Genomic DNA, 15,033 nt, shown 5'->3' with positions numbered 1-15,033 from the left:
CTGAGGGAAATGGGTCTGGATGGGTTACTCTTCGAAGGGTTGGTGTGGATTGGTTGGGAGGGCGTGTTTCCACACTGGGGAATCTCATCTAATGTCTCCTTAATAGTTGCTGGTTATTACAGAAGTTAAATTCAAATGTGTGAGATTGTCATTTGATTATTTATGCTTCATATGTTTAACTCTCCTACAATCAGTTCACAGTGCGATATTTTCTTCTCTGTTGATTTGAGCTGAACAAGTGACTGATTTATTCTTGAATGAATACATGTGCTTTCGTCTTCTCTTGTCTGTTAAACGATTGCCTCCCCTACAGTTCACTTGCATGGAATACACTGTGCCCTGCTGGCAGCTCTTGTGCTGTCCATTATTTTCTAGCAAATGGCTCTAGACTAGGCAGGTATGAATTAATCACTTAACACAAGGAAACCTCTTCCTGTCCAAGTGTTTTATGAATTTCCATCTTGATTAAAGTTGTTGAGATGATGAACATGTTCATACGTTGTTTAAAATACTCCCTTTGTTTTGCAGTAAGTTACTTAAAATAAATCTTTCAGTTTGCTCATGTAGTAAAATGAAGGAATTGGCAACACAGGCTCTCATGTTAAATTAATAAAGCTGTTCCACAAATTGATTGACTAATTTGCATTTAGTCATTCCAGTGCAGAGGCGACTACACAGAGCATGGCATCTTAAATTCAAAGTACACAAAATACTAAGCTGCACCTCTTGGAGTGGTTGAGATTCTGGGTGATGGGAATTAACTCCTAGTATAAAGCCTGAGTCAGTGAGTGGTAATGATTACTTCAGTTGATCTCATCAATATGTCTTGATGTATAGTACATACAAGCAAAGGTGCAAGTAGAGTAATCAGAGTGAAAGATGATGAGATGAGGTCAATACTTTTACTAAAGACAGAGGAAAATATGGGAACAAATCAAGGAATGACAGGACTGTCAATCAGGAAGAGGTCAGAGCAGCGTTCCAAGAATTGAAGAATGGCAAATCAGTGGGGTTGGATGGTATGGAAGCAGCATTATGGGCCTGTCTGGGTGAATGTGAGGTCCAGGTCCTCAAAAGCTAATCATTTATATCATCACAGAGAAAATCTAAAGGCCATGAGGCAAGCATGTTGGCACCAAAATACAAAGGAAAGACAGACAATCAGCTTGTAAATAAACATGAGTATTTATGAAAACCTGTGATGCCAAGAAGAAGCTTACAGGTGCAAATCTTGTTTTCAGGCAAATGGTAGAGAAATATCAGGAAGATCAGCACAACATTGAAGATTGTATTCATTGCTCTAGGAAAAAGTTTGACTGGGTGTCTAGGATGGAGCTAGGAGTTGTTTTCCTCGGAAGTGCATGCTTAAAGGAATACCAGACGAGTGAGCAGCAGTGTGCGGAAAGGAGAGAGTTTCAAAGCCAAAGTTTGGGTGGCTCTGTGGATTGGGAACTGAGCCCCTTTGTCTGGATATTCCAGCTGAGCAAGTGAGACGGGAAGTGCCGTGGTCAATGATGTTTGCACTGTTGATGATCCCTTCCATCACTTTATTGATGATCGAAAGCAGATGGGTAGAAATTGTCTGGCTTGAATTTGTCCTGCTTTATGTGCACAGGAAGTAGCTGGACAATTTTCCACATTGCAGGGCAGATGCCAGTGGTGTTGATGTATTGGACTGCATGGTTTGGGGCATGGCAAGTTCTGAGGTTCAGGTTTTCAGTAATGCTGCCCGAATGTTGTTGGGGCTCATGTCCTTTGTAGGATCTAGTGCTTTAAACTGTTTCTTAATGTGGGAGAAGCTGAAAGACATAATAGATGAATTTTGCTTAATTTGTCCTGTATATTGACATAGTTGTGTGAACTTACCATTTATACGTTACAAAGTAGCACTTGTGTTGAATTAACCTAGTGCCTAATGAGCTGGTTATTTCAGTTTTGCCTTTAGTCCAAGGAGAAGATATGTCATAACATTCAAAGGGGTCCAGCTAGTGACACGAAAACATCTAACAATGGCAATTAGTGCAGTGTCAGGCCACCTCCAAATGAACTTGTACAAATTTGCAGTGTAATTGAGTAAACATCGTAAGTTAGCAGTTATCTTTGCGAAATAAGTACATTCGTCATGCCAGTCAGTAGATTTGCCTATTGAAAAGTTGGTGAGGATGTAATGTCATGATAGTGGTAAAATATGAAGAAAGAACTTTGGATGCTAGAGATCTGAAACAAAAATAAATTTAGTGAAATTCAGTAGGATTGATGGGGAGAAATCAGTTCATGTTGAGAGTCTGGTGATTCTTCAACGGAACTCGGATCAATTTTTGACTCCTGTCATCTGATTTTAATATCTGGGACCGGTTATCAGATGTTTCGTGGAACTCTTGAAAGTATGCAACAACCCCCTAGGTTAGCTCAGTTCCATGAAACATCTGATAATCATCCATTTGACTTCCTCCCTCTCAAAGGATGTGATCTCTTGATAAAGCAATTTGGATATATGTTAACGTACCGAGAGCAAAACATCAATTAAACGATCATGGTCTTCGGTTTTAACCTGACACCTCAAATTCACTGTAAGGGCTTTTATAATTGCATATACTTTTACATTTTTTAATGTTTAGCACACACTCGCTCATTTTTTAACATTATACCAGTTTTTGTATGTTTAATGTCATGCCTTTTCTTAGTGTTTGCAATCAAAAATAGCGTTTCCTTTTTATTCAAGTAATCCTTGTTGTTAGTTTCTTACTCGATTCTGGTGGACTGGCAAACTACATTGGAATTTGCGTGAAGAATGGCTACGCTGCACAAAGAATTAAAGATGTTTGTTGCAGCCAGCCAAGATGATTAAAACCCAAGTCATCCTCCTCACCTAATTTTATCAATAGATAGACTTGAATAAATGAGTGGAATCCTCACATTGCCTCTGACTTGAAAAGAAAGAAGTAAATGATTAAAAGCAATGAGAATGAGCCACGTTAAGCCAGAATTACTTACTGATCAATTCATTTTGGCTTACTTTGGAAATTGCCATGATCACAAATGCCAAGCTTCAGCCTGTTTGGTTCTCACTACATTGAATCGCGTGAAAGCATACCACATGGTAGCTCAGTGGTTAGCACTGCTGCCTCACAGCACCAGGGTCCCAGGTACAATTCCAGCCTTGGGTGACTGTCTGTGTAAAGTTTGCACATTCTCCCTGTGTCTGCATGAGTTTCCTCCAGGGCTCTGGTTTCCTCCCACAGTCCAAAGATGTGCAAGTCAGGTGAATTGGACATGCTAAATTGCCCACAGTGTTAGGTGCATTAGTCAGGGGGAAATGGGTCTGGATGAAGGGCCTGTTTCGCCGCTGTCAGGAATCTAATAACATTAGGTACAGCCAAGGATGTGGACTCTGGTAACATCCCTGCTGTTGTGTTGACAATCTGTGTTTGAGAGCTAAGCCATGTTTGTTGAAAAGTTGTATCGGTACAACATTGGCTTCTACTCAAAAAGAGTTCAGTATTTATCAGTCATGTCCTGTGCACCAAAAAAGGAAAATCAAACCTAGCCCATACATTGGCCGTGAAACTACTCTTATTCATCAGCAAATTAATCTCATGTATTGGCAATATTATCAAGCAACGTAACTCTCCATTAGTCAGAATTAAAGCTTGCACAAAGCTGCCTGTGGTTGTTTTGAAGCCAATCATCACGGCAGGAATTCCACTGGGCAGTGTCCTAGGCCCAACCATCTTCATGTAGCTGCTTTATCGGTAACCTACCCAGTAACAATATGCATGGTGCAATTGCTGCCTGCCACTTAGGTGTCACGCATTGAAATTCTCTAACAACTGGGTTTCTAATCAACTTAAATTGATTTAGCAGTATTACCACTGTAAATATCTCAACGTCACCATCCTGGAGGTCGCTAAAATAAAGCTAAGAAGTGTGGATGCTGGAAATCTGAACCACAAACAGAAATTGGTGGAGAAACTGCACAAATGTAACCACCTGCTGAGTTTCTTTAATTCCTGATTTTGTTTCAGGTTGGTCAGAATTACAAATGGATCATTCACCAGCATTTCAAGAGGAAACTTGGAATGAGCAGTAAAGAATGGTTACTAATTTCTGTAACCGATGAGAGAGCAAATATTACTAAGTGGCACCCAGTTAGAAAAAAGCTTTTGGTTGTTGTTGGGTTAAAATATCTGGTGTAGCAATCAAGACATTCGTATCTCATTCTTAAATCATGCCTTTAGTGTTTGGCTCTTTTCATCTTGAGATTGTTGCATAGTTGATGCAACTGCAATACGCCAATCTCTGTGAACAATCAAAATTTTATTAATCAAGTACAAGCTTTGGAGGATCACTTAACATACTTTGCTTACAAAGTGTGTCAAGAGAGGCTGTCTGAACAAAGGAATAGTCCTATCTTTATATAAGATCTTTATATCACAGTCAGTAATGCCCACAAGACAACCCCCAGCCTCTCCCCATCCCCCCAGTCACATGCCACTCAAGACACAGTGCAATGACTTGACCATTTCCAGAAACAATGTAATGTAAGTCGTTCCCTAATGGCAAGATCTGGTGTAAATCTTTTTTGTAGGAAGTAGTCAGAATTTTAATTGCAATGTTCTTATTGATCCTGAATAGATGATGATGTAAATTTACTCAGAATAACAGATGATAATGTAAATTCTTTTACGTTGTACTAGCAAGATCTAAAAACATAGCACCCTACCCCCGGGGCATCCAATTTCCGACAGGTCAGCAGAGCAAATTAATCCCTTCATATCTCGTTAGCTTCCAGATTACAACATTAACAGAATTAGCGCATCTATTTCAACAGTTATTGTCAAGCCTGCAAACATAGATATTTAGACACTAAATTGATGAAAGTTAAACCTGGTAATGAGAATGTGCATAAGGAATGAGCAGGTAGGGAAAGCGTTGAGTTTAGGGTTGCAGGACAAAAGCTCAGCTAGCATGACTGTGACCAGATAAGAACTTGCAATAAACAGTGACATGCTGGAGGCAAGGTAGTGCTTTAACGAGGTGAAGAATATCTATTGTTAAAAATCAAACAACACCAGGTTATAATCCACCAGGTAAGGTAGTGCTTTAACGAGGTGAAGAATATCTATTGTTAAAAATCAAACAACACCAGGTTATAATCCAACAGGTTTAATTGGAAGCACACTAGCTTTCGGAGCGCCGCTCCTTCATCAGGCATTATCACCTGATGGAGCGGCGCTCCGAAAGCTAGTGTGCTTCCAGTTAAACCTGTTGGAATGTAACCTGGTGTTGTGATTTTTAACTTTGTACACCCCAGTCCAACACCGGCATCTCCAAATACTATCTATTGTGTAATGCCAGATGGCTTAATCTTTACTGTTGATGCTTTCGAATTGTAATGGTCACTCAGTCAATATAGATGAGGATGTTGCTCCCTGTAAGTGACTATGTAATTCCTTAAGAGTCTGCTGTTTGAGAGAAGACTGTGAACTCATGTCTTTGTGAACATGGTCGATCACGCTGTCTCCAGGGCTCGGAATAAAGATGAAGGTAGAGCCATACTGTGTCTGAGTGTTTGCTTCGACTTATACAGAAACAGGGCGACAGTAATGTGAACATGGGCATTCACTTAAATGTTTTTTGAGCATCCAACAGTGGCAAAATACACAGAATATTTCATGGAATTACTCAACAGTATTGTGTTGTTTAAGGGTGGCAAGTTACTAAGATTTACATGAGTTTAAAATATTGACAGAAATTTGTTCTGTTTGGAAGCAATTACATGTAATCTGTGCAAGTATTATCTTTTAAGATTTGGACTAATATTTAAGCATGAGTTTTTCCATAGATAGTGAAAATGTGCTGATCAGAGCAGCTCCTCAGCAATGTCCTTCCACAAATGTACTTTTAGCTAGTGCTTAGAATCTTGTGTTTTGCTGGTCGTTTTGACACATTACAATTCCCAAACAATTGATAATCCATCTAATTAGTAAGTCCAGAATTTCACATCTTGCCAGAACAATTCAGTCAGATACAACTGTCTGGAATAGTTGACAAAAGTTTGCACTTGAGATATTACTGTACAGTACTTCATTAATATCGCTGATTATGCTCTCCAGGCTGTATTTCCCCATAACTATTACTTAATATTTACCCCTGACTAATGCACCTAACCTACATAGTCCTGAACACTGGGCAATGCAGCACGGGCAATTCACCTAACCTGTACAACTTTGGACTGTTGAAGGAAACCTATGCAGACATGGGGTAAATGTGCAAACTCCACACACAGTTGTCTGAGGCTGGAATTGAACCGGGTGCCTGGTGCTATGAGACAGCAGTGCTTACCACTGAGTCACCATGCTGCCGCTTTAAACAAGTTTCTTCATAACGCTGTATAATTGCTCTTTAAGTTGAGGACAATGGTTCGATACGAGTTGCTTTCTCAAATTGAAATTGGCGTTCATAATGTCCTGTATCTGTCCTTGCAAAGCTCCGTTTTCTTCCAACCATCCAGCTTGATGAGTTGAAGATCCCAGCTCATTGTGTGATGTAAAGTTTGTTTTATGTATGTTTAATGTCATGTATTTTAGTGATTTGGATTTTGAACTAATGAGCATGTGGATTTTGGTCTCTGAGGAGACTTAATGATTAACTAGTTTGATTATTCTGGAGTTGTGATTTAAAAAAAATTACAAGAGATTTGTTTGTGTGTAATGGGGCATTATTTCCAGTGGGTGTATTTTACAGACAGACAGACAAAAAAAAACAATTTAAACATCCAGTTGAAGGATTTAGTTTTTTGTCTTTCAGAAAAACAACCATTGCTTGGAAGGCCTTTTGATTTCAGTTAGCGCAAGTCCTGGTGGATGTTAAATGTGTACAGCAGTTTTCTTTGAAGAAAGAAGATAGCTTAGAAGTGTTAGGGAATAGTTTACATCAATGTAAGGAATTTAGTTAGAAAGTTCCAGATCAGAAATGTTTAGTTAGAACCCTGAAGGGATTATTTGAAGCTGAGAAAGTCTAAGCTCATTTGAGTGAATACTCAAGGATGAGGCCATCAAGGACTCAAGACTAGGAATTTAAAGTAAGAATTGACTCAAGCCTATAGATGTGATAGAGAAGAGACCTCCTTTTTGGTATTTAAGTACAGTAAAGGGCTGCTATTGGGCCAGATGAGTAGTGTATTTTATGATGCATTTCAAAATATTTCAAGTTAGGTTAGGTGGAAATTATTTTATTTTCATTTCTTTTGTTTAATCTTTATTTTTATTGTTGTAACCAAATCTGTTGCAAAGCCTTTGATGAAGGACCACCTTGTTAAATCACAAAAATGTGTTTTATCCAGCCAGTCTGGCATCTGGATAAGGAGAAAGTGAGGACTGCAGATGCTGAAGGTCAGTGTCGAGAGTGTGGTGCTGGAAAAGCACAGCAGGTCAGGCAGCATCCAGCGAGCAGGAGAAATGATGTTTCGGGCATAAGCCCTTCATCAGGAATTCCTGATGTGCTTTTCCAGCACCACGCTCTCAACTCTGACTTGTACAGTAATAACATGAGCTGGGATCATACCACTCTATCCAGTCATACTTTCCCTGATTGGATTCACATTATATCTTTCTGTTAGCTCAATATCTGAGCTTATGCCCGTCAGTCCTCCCTGAGGTCTCTGAAGCATTCCCAGTGAACTACAGATGTAAATACTCAAGTGGAGATTATTAGACTAGATTACTTAGTGTGGAAACTGGCCCTTTGGCCCAACAAGTCCACACCGACCCGCCGAAGCACAACCCACCCAGACCCATTCCCCTACATTTACCCCTTCACCTAACACTACGGACAATTTAGCATGGCCAATTCACCTAACCTGCACAATTTTTGGACTGTGGGAGGAAACCCACGCAGACACGGGGAGAATGTGCCAACTTCACACAGACAGTCGTCTGAGGTGGGAATTGAACCCGGATGTCTGAGGCTGTCAACTTCATTTGAGAGAAAAACAAGTCACAGGTTTTCGTAGTTCTGTCATTTCCTGCCTTTGTTTAACTTTGGCTAGTTTTCATATTAACCCCAAATTTCTTCTTCAAACCAGCAAAATGGCACAGTAAAGAATGTTTATTTGTGAGATGTTGGTTTAGTAGCATGTTGGTACACTGAGTTAATTAGAAATTAATTGAATTTACTTGCATAATTTCTTTCTCAGGAATGAGAGTCAGGAAAGGAATTTGTTGTTCTTTCATGGTTAATGGTTGTCAGTGGACAGAAATATATTTCAATATTTTGTGATATAGCACATTGTTTATCGCAATACAAAATCTTTAAAGTAAATTAAATGAGAGATTTCTATTTATTATGCTCTTCTCTGAATTCTAACAAAACTGAAATTTTACAGCTCTTTGTTAAACAAAAGTACCGTATATACTTGTGTAAAAGTCAATCCCGTGTAAAAGCCGACCCCTTATTTTTGGCCAAAATATCTTGTATCTTACATCTATCTTGTGTAAAAGTTGACCCTACTTTATCGCATTATGAACCTCTCACAAAGGAAATTGCATGTTCCCATTAACCCACTTAAACGAAATCACATGCCGGTAACTCTACTTATCGCTTTTTGTTTACGATATTACGTCTCTATTCATTCATTTATTCATAACTCTGCTTAGCTGACTTGGTTTATAACAGCACGTTTTGATTCATTCAGACTGGTACTAAGTCTATCGGTACTTATCACACTTTGCTCACTATGCAGAGCAAACTCGATTGTCTGGCTTTTGATTATCCATAAGATCGCAAGGTCCTGAGACTTGGTTTAAATTGTTATCTGGCATTTGATTATCTGGAATTCGATTTAACTGAACAAAATACTCTCTGCCTGTGTCCTTAGGATTATTGAGGTTCCTCTGCACGTCCAAAAGTTAATATCGTTAAAAAGTTGATCATTTTAATTGTGCCATTATATCTGAATAAAAGTGAAATATATTAGCTGCATGTATCTTTATATCTTTGACAAATTTGTTAATGTTGCTGAGTTTCATTACGTAAATGGGAGGGAAATAGAAGGATTTGGCGGGAATGTTCAAGATGCTTACACATTCAGAATTTCATAAATGTTTCATTTTAAGTGTGCCATTATACCAGGCCATGACATTGTTGAACAGTGTAATTTTGCAGGATTTCAATGAATCTTTGATAAGATGTGTATATATAAAGCAAATTTACTACTAGTAATTCATTTTTGTTTCTCTTGTTTTTATCCAGTAATTACCTTTCCTGTAATTCATTGTGTTTTTTTTCTTTACCCAGGATTAGTTGAACGATCAAATTGACTTGTTAATAATATGGCATTTCAAACTCAGCATGAATTTGAGCCCCTCAAAACTCGTCTCCGTGTAATAGTCGGCCCTATAAATTGAACCTTTAACAATAGTCTTAAAAAAATCTGACTTTTAGATGAGTATATACGGTAACTCCCTGTTGGCTTTATTTGGAAAATTGATATCGGATAAGGCAAATGTAAATTCCGTTGTTTTAATTAAAAGCCTTTTAACAGCAGCATTAGCCCCTCCATGTTGCCTTTTTAATATTCAACTATGTCTTGCATCCTTACATTGATTCTTCAGTAAGCAAGTTTGTTAATAATCTTAACTTCTGATGCATTCAAGTTTGTTAATAGGAAGTACACAAATAGCAATGCAAGTTTGTTGACTTGAGACAATTTCCTCTGCTTGGTGCTGCTTGCTGGGCCAATTCTGAGCTTGACTTAGGAGTGAATAGATTTACAAAGCTTTGAGATGATGAAAGCTTTAGGATTTTTGAAATGGGAGAAAGAGGTGGTAGTCAGGAATTTCCTCTGGCAAAAGTTGACACTGAGGTGGCAGAAAGGTTTGACATGAGTTAATTCATTCAACTTGAGTTGGTCATAAGGGAATGAAGCTGAGACTTTGCTGAAATATGGTTGTTCTGGGCAGAGGGCAGATGATCAGGGAGATAGGAGATAAGCATGAAAAACAGTAGTCAAAGATAATTTGGGTGAAGAATTTTCAGGAGAGGCCTGGGTTCCTTAATGCCACACAGGAAATAAACTGACTACTCATGATCTGGACTTGAATGTCGGTAAATTATTTTCTCAATAATTTGATCTTGACTTCCAAATTCTCTTGCTGTTTTTGCTCTGGTGGCACCAAAGTGTACGTCTTACAGAACATTAAAATCTTAGTGTAGATTTCAGTTTGCGAGTCAGGAACTTTGTCAATCTTTCACCGAGTCTAATCATTGGCATAGTTAATGGGCTTTCAGTTCTTGCATCCCAAAGTAAATGGATGTATTCTCACTTGCATATTGCTGAATGTCAACATGGCTGTCTTGGAACTACTTGTATATCTGTTGTTTTCCATTTAGAGTCATAGTCATAGAGATGTACAGCATGGAAATAGACCCTTCGGTCCAGCCTGTCGATGCCGACCAGATATCCCAACCCCATCTAGTCCCACCATTTATCAACAGGTGCAAAACCCAACATGAGCACTTAATGCAAACATTGTGCAAAGCAAATCAATCTTTCAAATTATCCAGGTACAGGTTGTGGTGTAGAATCTTACTGTATCACAGAAAGATAAATGCAAAATGCCAGTCTGCAGCCTTGGGTACTAACTGTTGATGTGGATTTATGATCTTGGGTAATGTAATAGAGTATACTGTGTGCAATAAATTAAATTGCCAAAACTCTCTTGATCATTCCCAGCAAAAACGATGACTGCATTTTGTTGGGAATCTGTCCTTAGAAATCAGCCAGATGGATTTTACCTTCCATCTCCTCAAAAGGAATACTTCTAAGGTGTGAATGATTAATCTATATCTATGTTCATAGTAAGTTATCTTTATCCCAGCATTGAATGTTTTACTTCATTTTTGTTTCACCTGCTGACCACCTGCTATTCTGAACTCCCACTATCAGTGGTTTCTGAAGACTTCTTTCTGAATCGTTGGTGGGTTGATAAGTTTTGCCCAGTAGCAGTGCTACTTTGTACAGTACTATAGCAAGAGTAAAATTGCTTCAAATGTAGGTTGTAGTTAATAGGCAGGATGGGAGTTGAACAGAGAGTTGAACAAAAAGAAAAGGCAAAAATGGACTATCAGAAAAATTGACGAAGGGCTTTTGCCCGAAATGTCGATTTCACTGCTCCTTGTTTGCTGCCTGAACTGCAGAGCTCTTCCAGCACCACTAATACAGTATCAGAAAAATTTGCACAAGTGAAGTCTGATGTCTTTCCTAGATTCTCCCAACATAGCTAACATTTACACTTCTCATTGTAGAGAAACCTTAAGGAAATTGTTCGAGCAGTTTTTGAGGATTTGTTAACAATGTGTTTAGTTTTACACTTAGTATTGTTGCTAAATGTTCTCCTTGACGTTAATCTTGAGACCTGTTGTTTCACATGATAAGCTATGATTGCAATGAATGTTGAATCTGGTTTGACATGTGTTTAGTCTTTAGTAATTGTTTAAACATACTTTTGGTTTTTTTACACCCCATGTTCAAATGATTTGAAGTTTAATAGCCCGGCAGCAAACTTTGAGCATGTGTGTTGCATTTTTAGGTTAGGAACTTTGAGTTATAAAAAGCTTGTCTGATCTTTGCTGATGCAAGGTAGACAGTAAAATTGAGTGAAACGATTTCTACATAGAATATCGATGTACATGAAGAGTGCAGTTATGTTGAAGGCATGGAATTTGAATAGCACGGGTGTTGTAGATTAGATTAGCACGTGACGAGATTTTACAAGGGTTAATTAATGCAATAAATTTGCAGGTGAGCCTTTTGTATCTGCCACTATAATGGTCAGTGAAGAAATGCATTAATTTTTGATAAATATTTGAAGTTTATTACAACTTAATTATCTAGCTTTAAACTTTTTTAGATTAAAGTTCCAGAATTTTTCTGGAATGCAGTGGATACTCTGGCATTATACACTCCTCTCTCCTGTTGCCTCTAATCTGGTATCCAACAGCCAAGTGTAAGGAGCATAATGATGAGCAAATCCATAAGATTGAAGCAGTTCTTTCATCTGCCTCTGTTGCTTCCCTGCCTTGCCTATTCAGTGGGCCCAGCTTCTTGCATGAATCCTCTTTCTCTGTACCTGAAGTTGGATTCTACACTGTCAATCCTATCTTCTGTTTTTAATTTATTTGATCATGAAACCCATTAGCTGCTCGTTGTAACCCCAGTCCCAGTGAATTGTTGACTACTCAACTTCATTTCCAGGCTCACTGTTAACTGATAATGTTGACAATTCTCTCCTCCTTGAGCACTGTTCACCCTCCCCTTCAAATTTGCAACTTCTCTGTGTGTTGTGGGGAGGGGATTGGTAATGGAGGGGAGTATGGTGGATGGTGGTGAACAGAACTCCCTCCTGATCCCTCTGCTTTTAAATTATCAGTCCATCGCAATCTAACTGTTATCTCAATTTTTCAAATAAGCTGTTGGTTTTCACACCTTGCCTATTCTGAAATTCATTGTCAAATGCCTTCAATTAGGGTTCTGCTCTTGCTACAGTACTGAGACTGCTTGAATCAAAGTCATGAATTACAACCCATTAGACTACAATGGTGGCAGTCTATGCATTTTGGCCTGGTTGCAGACTTTGCTGCAGTTAACCACACCATTTCCCATGTTGTTCATCCGAATGGGGTTGCACCCACCATGTTGCATTCTAAACAACCCACGAGTGGCCAGAGAAACGCCAGCATTGGCTTCTTTCCTGATGATATGTTATTTCGGATGACCCCAAGGCTTTCACTTTTTTCTTTGCCATCGATATGCCACCCTCAACATTGTCTGAGAAGAGCATTGGTTTCTAGTTTTTTTTTAAAATTCACTCATCAGATATAGACCTTGTTGTCAAGATAAGTAAAGTTTTGCATCCTCAGTTGTCCTTGAGAATGATATGGTACCTCATTGAACTAGTACAGTCTGCATGGTGTAGATGTGCCCAAAGTCCTGTTGGGATATTCCAGGTATCTTAGCCAATTGAAAATGAAGGAACAGCACCATGTAATGTGGGGCATTTGGAGGTTTTGTCATTCCACTCTGCTAGCTGCCTGTTTACTTGGTGTTCACGGTTGTGAGTTAGAGTTGCTAAAAAGGCTTTGATTTTTCCAATCTATTTTGTTGAGGTGCACACTGAAACAATGCTTTGTTGCTAATGGAGGAAGTGAATATTTAAGATGAGGTATTCAATTTATTTAGCTGTTCTACAGATCATGTGAAAAGTGTACCTTTTGTAACACTGCTTCATTCATTGTGGATGGTGGGAAATGGTGCTTCGGTGCAGCTGTACTTTTGAGTGTTAAGGGAAGCTGGTCATATATGTGACTTTGGTGATGCCTAGTGTTGCATTACTGGCCACATTTCAACAGAAATTCTAAAGTCAGATGAGTCATGCAGCCGTTTCTGCCTGCATGCATTATCATCTGAGGAATTTTAGGTGAATTTGAACATTAAGGATGGACAGATATTCACTGTTAATTAATGAGGGGAGAGGATGTTGATATAGCAGCTGAAGATGGTTAAGCTGATATGATCTTGAGAACCATAGAACATTACAGTGGAGTAAAGGCCCTTCAGCCCTCAATGTTGTACCGATCAGTGGGACCAATTTGAAGCCTATCTATTCCACACTATTCCATTTTCATCCATATCTTTATCTAATGACTATGGAAATATCCTTTAAGTTGGTGAGTCTACTACTGTTGAAGGCAGTGCGTTCCACGCCCCTACTACTCTGAGTAAAGAATCTACCTCTGACATCTGTCCTACATGTATCACCCCTCAATTTAAAGCTATGTCCCTTTGTGCTAGCCATCACCATTTGAGGAAAAAGGCTCTCGCTGCCCGCCCTATCTTATCCTCTGATCATTTATGTCTCATAGTCACCTCTCAACCTCCTTCTCACTAACGAGAACAGCCTCCAGTCCCTCAGCCTTGCCTCATTAAGCCCCCCCCCACCGTACCTGGCAACATACTAGTAAATCTCCTCTGAACCACTTCCAAAGCTTCCACGTCCTTCGTATAATAGTGATCAGAACTGTATGCCATACTGCAAGTGTGGCCGCAACAAGAGTTTTGTATAGCTGCAGCATGACCTCGTGGCTCCAGAAAACAATCCCTCCACCAATAAAAGCTAACACACTGTGTATGCCGTCTTAACAACCCTGTCAACCTGGGTGGTAACTTTCAGGGATCTGTGTACATGGACACACAGATCTCTCTGCTCATCTGCACTACCAGGAATCTTACCATTAACTCAGTACTCTGTAATCCTATTGCCTGTGCCATGATTTTGTGGGAATTAAATAATTGGCATGGAAAACACAATTAGTCTTCCTTTTTGCTCAGTGACAAAATTGAACTGTATCTTTCCACTATCCCTCCTTTCTCTCGCATATTTCTAATGTGTTAGATGGCTTTAGTGTTCAATGAACAGAAATTGTCTTCTACCTAAATACTCAAGATTTAAATTATATTCTGTGGTCCTTATCATAAATTCACCTGTTTAATCTATCTGTTTCCATGAGACCTTTCTGATGCTGTATCACAACATTTGTAATTTTAATATTGTATTTGACCCTGATCAGATATTTACTGTTTCACAAGGATGGCAATAAAACAAAGAACTGTGGATGCTGGAGATCTGAAACATGCATAAACATATATTTCTGGAGAAACTCAGCAGGTGTGGCAGCATTTGTGGAGAGAAAACAGTTATTGTTTTGAATCCTATAACCCTCCTTCAGAATTAAAAACCGCTTCAATGACAGTAGAATGGGGGGTGAAGAGAACCCAGAGAGAGAGAAAAAAGGATATGCAGACCAAAGGGTTGTTAACAGTAAGCTAAGGAACAGAAGCTAGGTAGGTGATGATGGGGACAATGAATAGTTAAAAATGTGCTAGCTGTAGTAAAGGCAATTTTTTTGGGCAGGCATATCCTTAACTATACATCCTCACTCCTTGTTTCCTGCAACGATTGCAAACAATGTCTT

The 15,033-nt window shown here is 39.0% G+C and overlaps 1 protein-coding gene across 2 annotated transcripts in view; it reads left to right on the top strand.

Moving 5' to 3' along the window:
* The window catches only part of LOC140463056 (zinc finger and BTB domain-containing protein 46-like), a 98,223-nt gene that overhangs the window by 38,269 nt on the left and 44,921 nt on the right, over positions 1-15,033 (top strand). The gene's annotated exons all lie outside the window — the stretch shown is intronic.

The sequence above is a fragment of the Chiloscyllium punctatum genome, chromosome 37 (genome assembly GCF_047496795.1).
Source record: "Chiloscyllium punctatum isolate Juve2018m chromosome 37, sChiPun1.3, whole genome shotgun sequence".
Lineage (NCBI taxonomy): Eukaryota > Metazoa > Chordata > Chondrichthyes > Orectolobiformes > Hemiscylliidae > Chiloscyllium > Chiloscyllium punctatum.
This window is presented reverse-complemented; position numbering and strand designations above follow the sequence as displayed.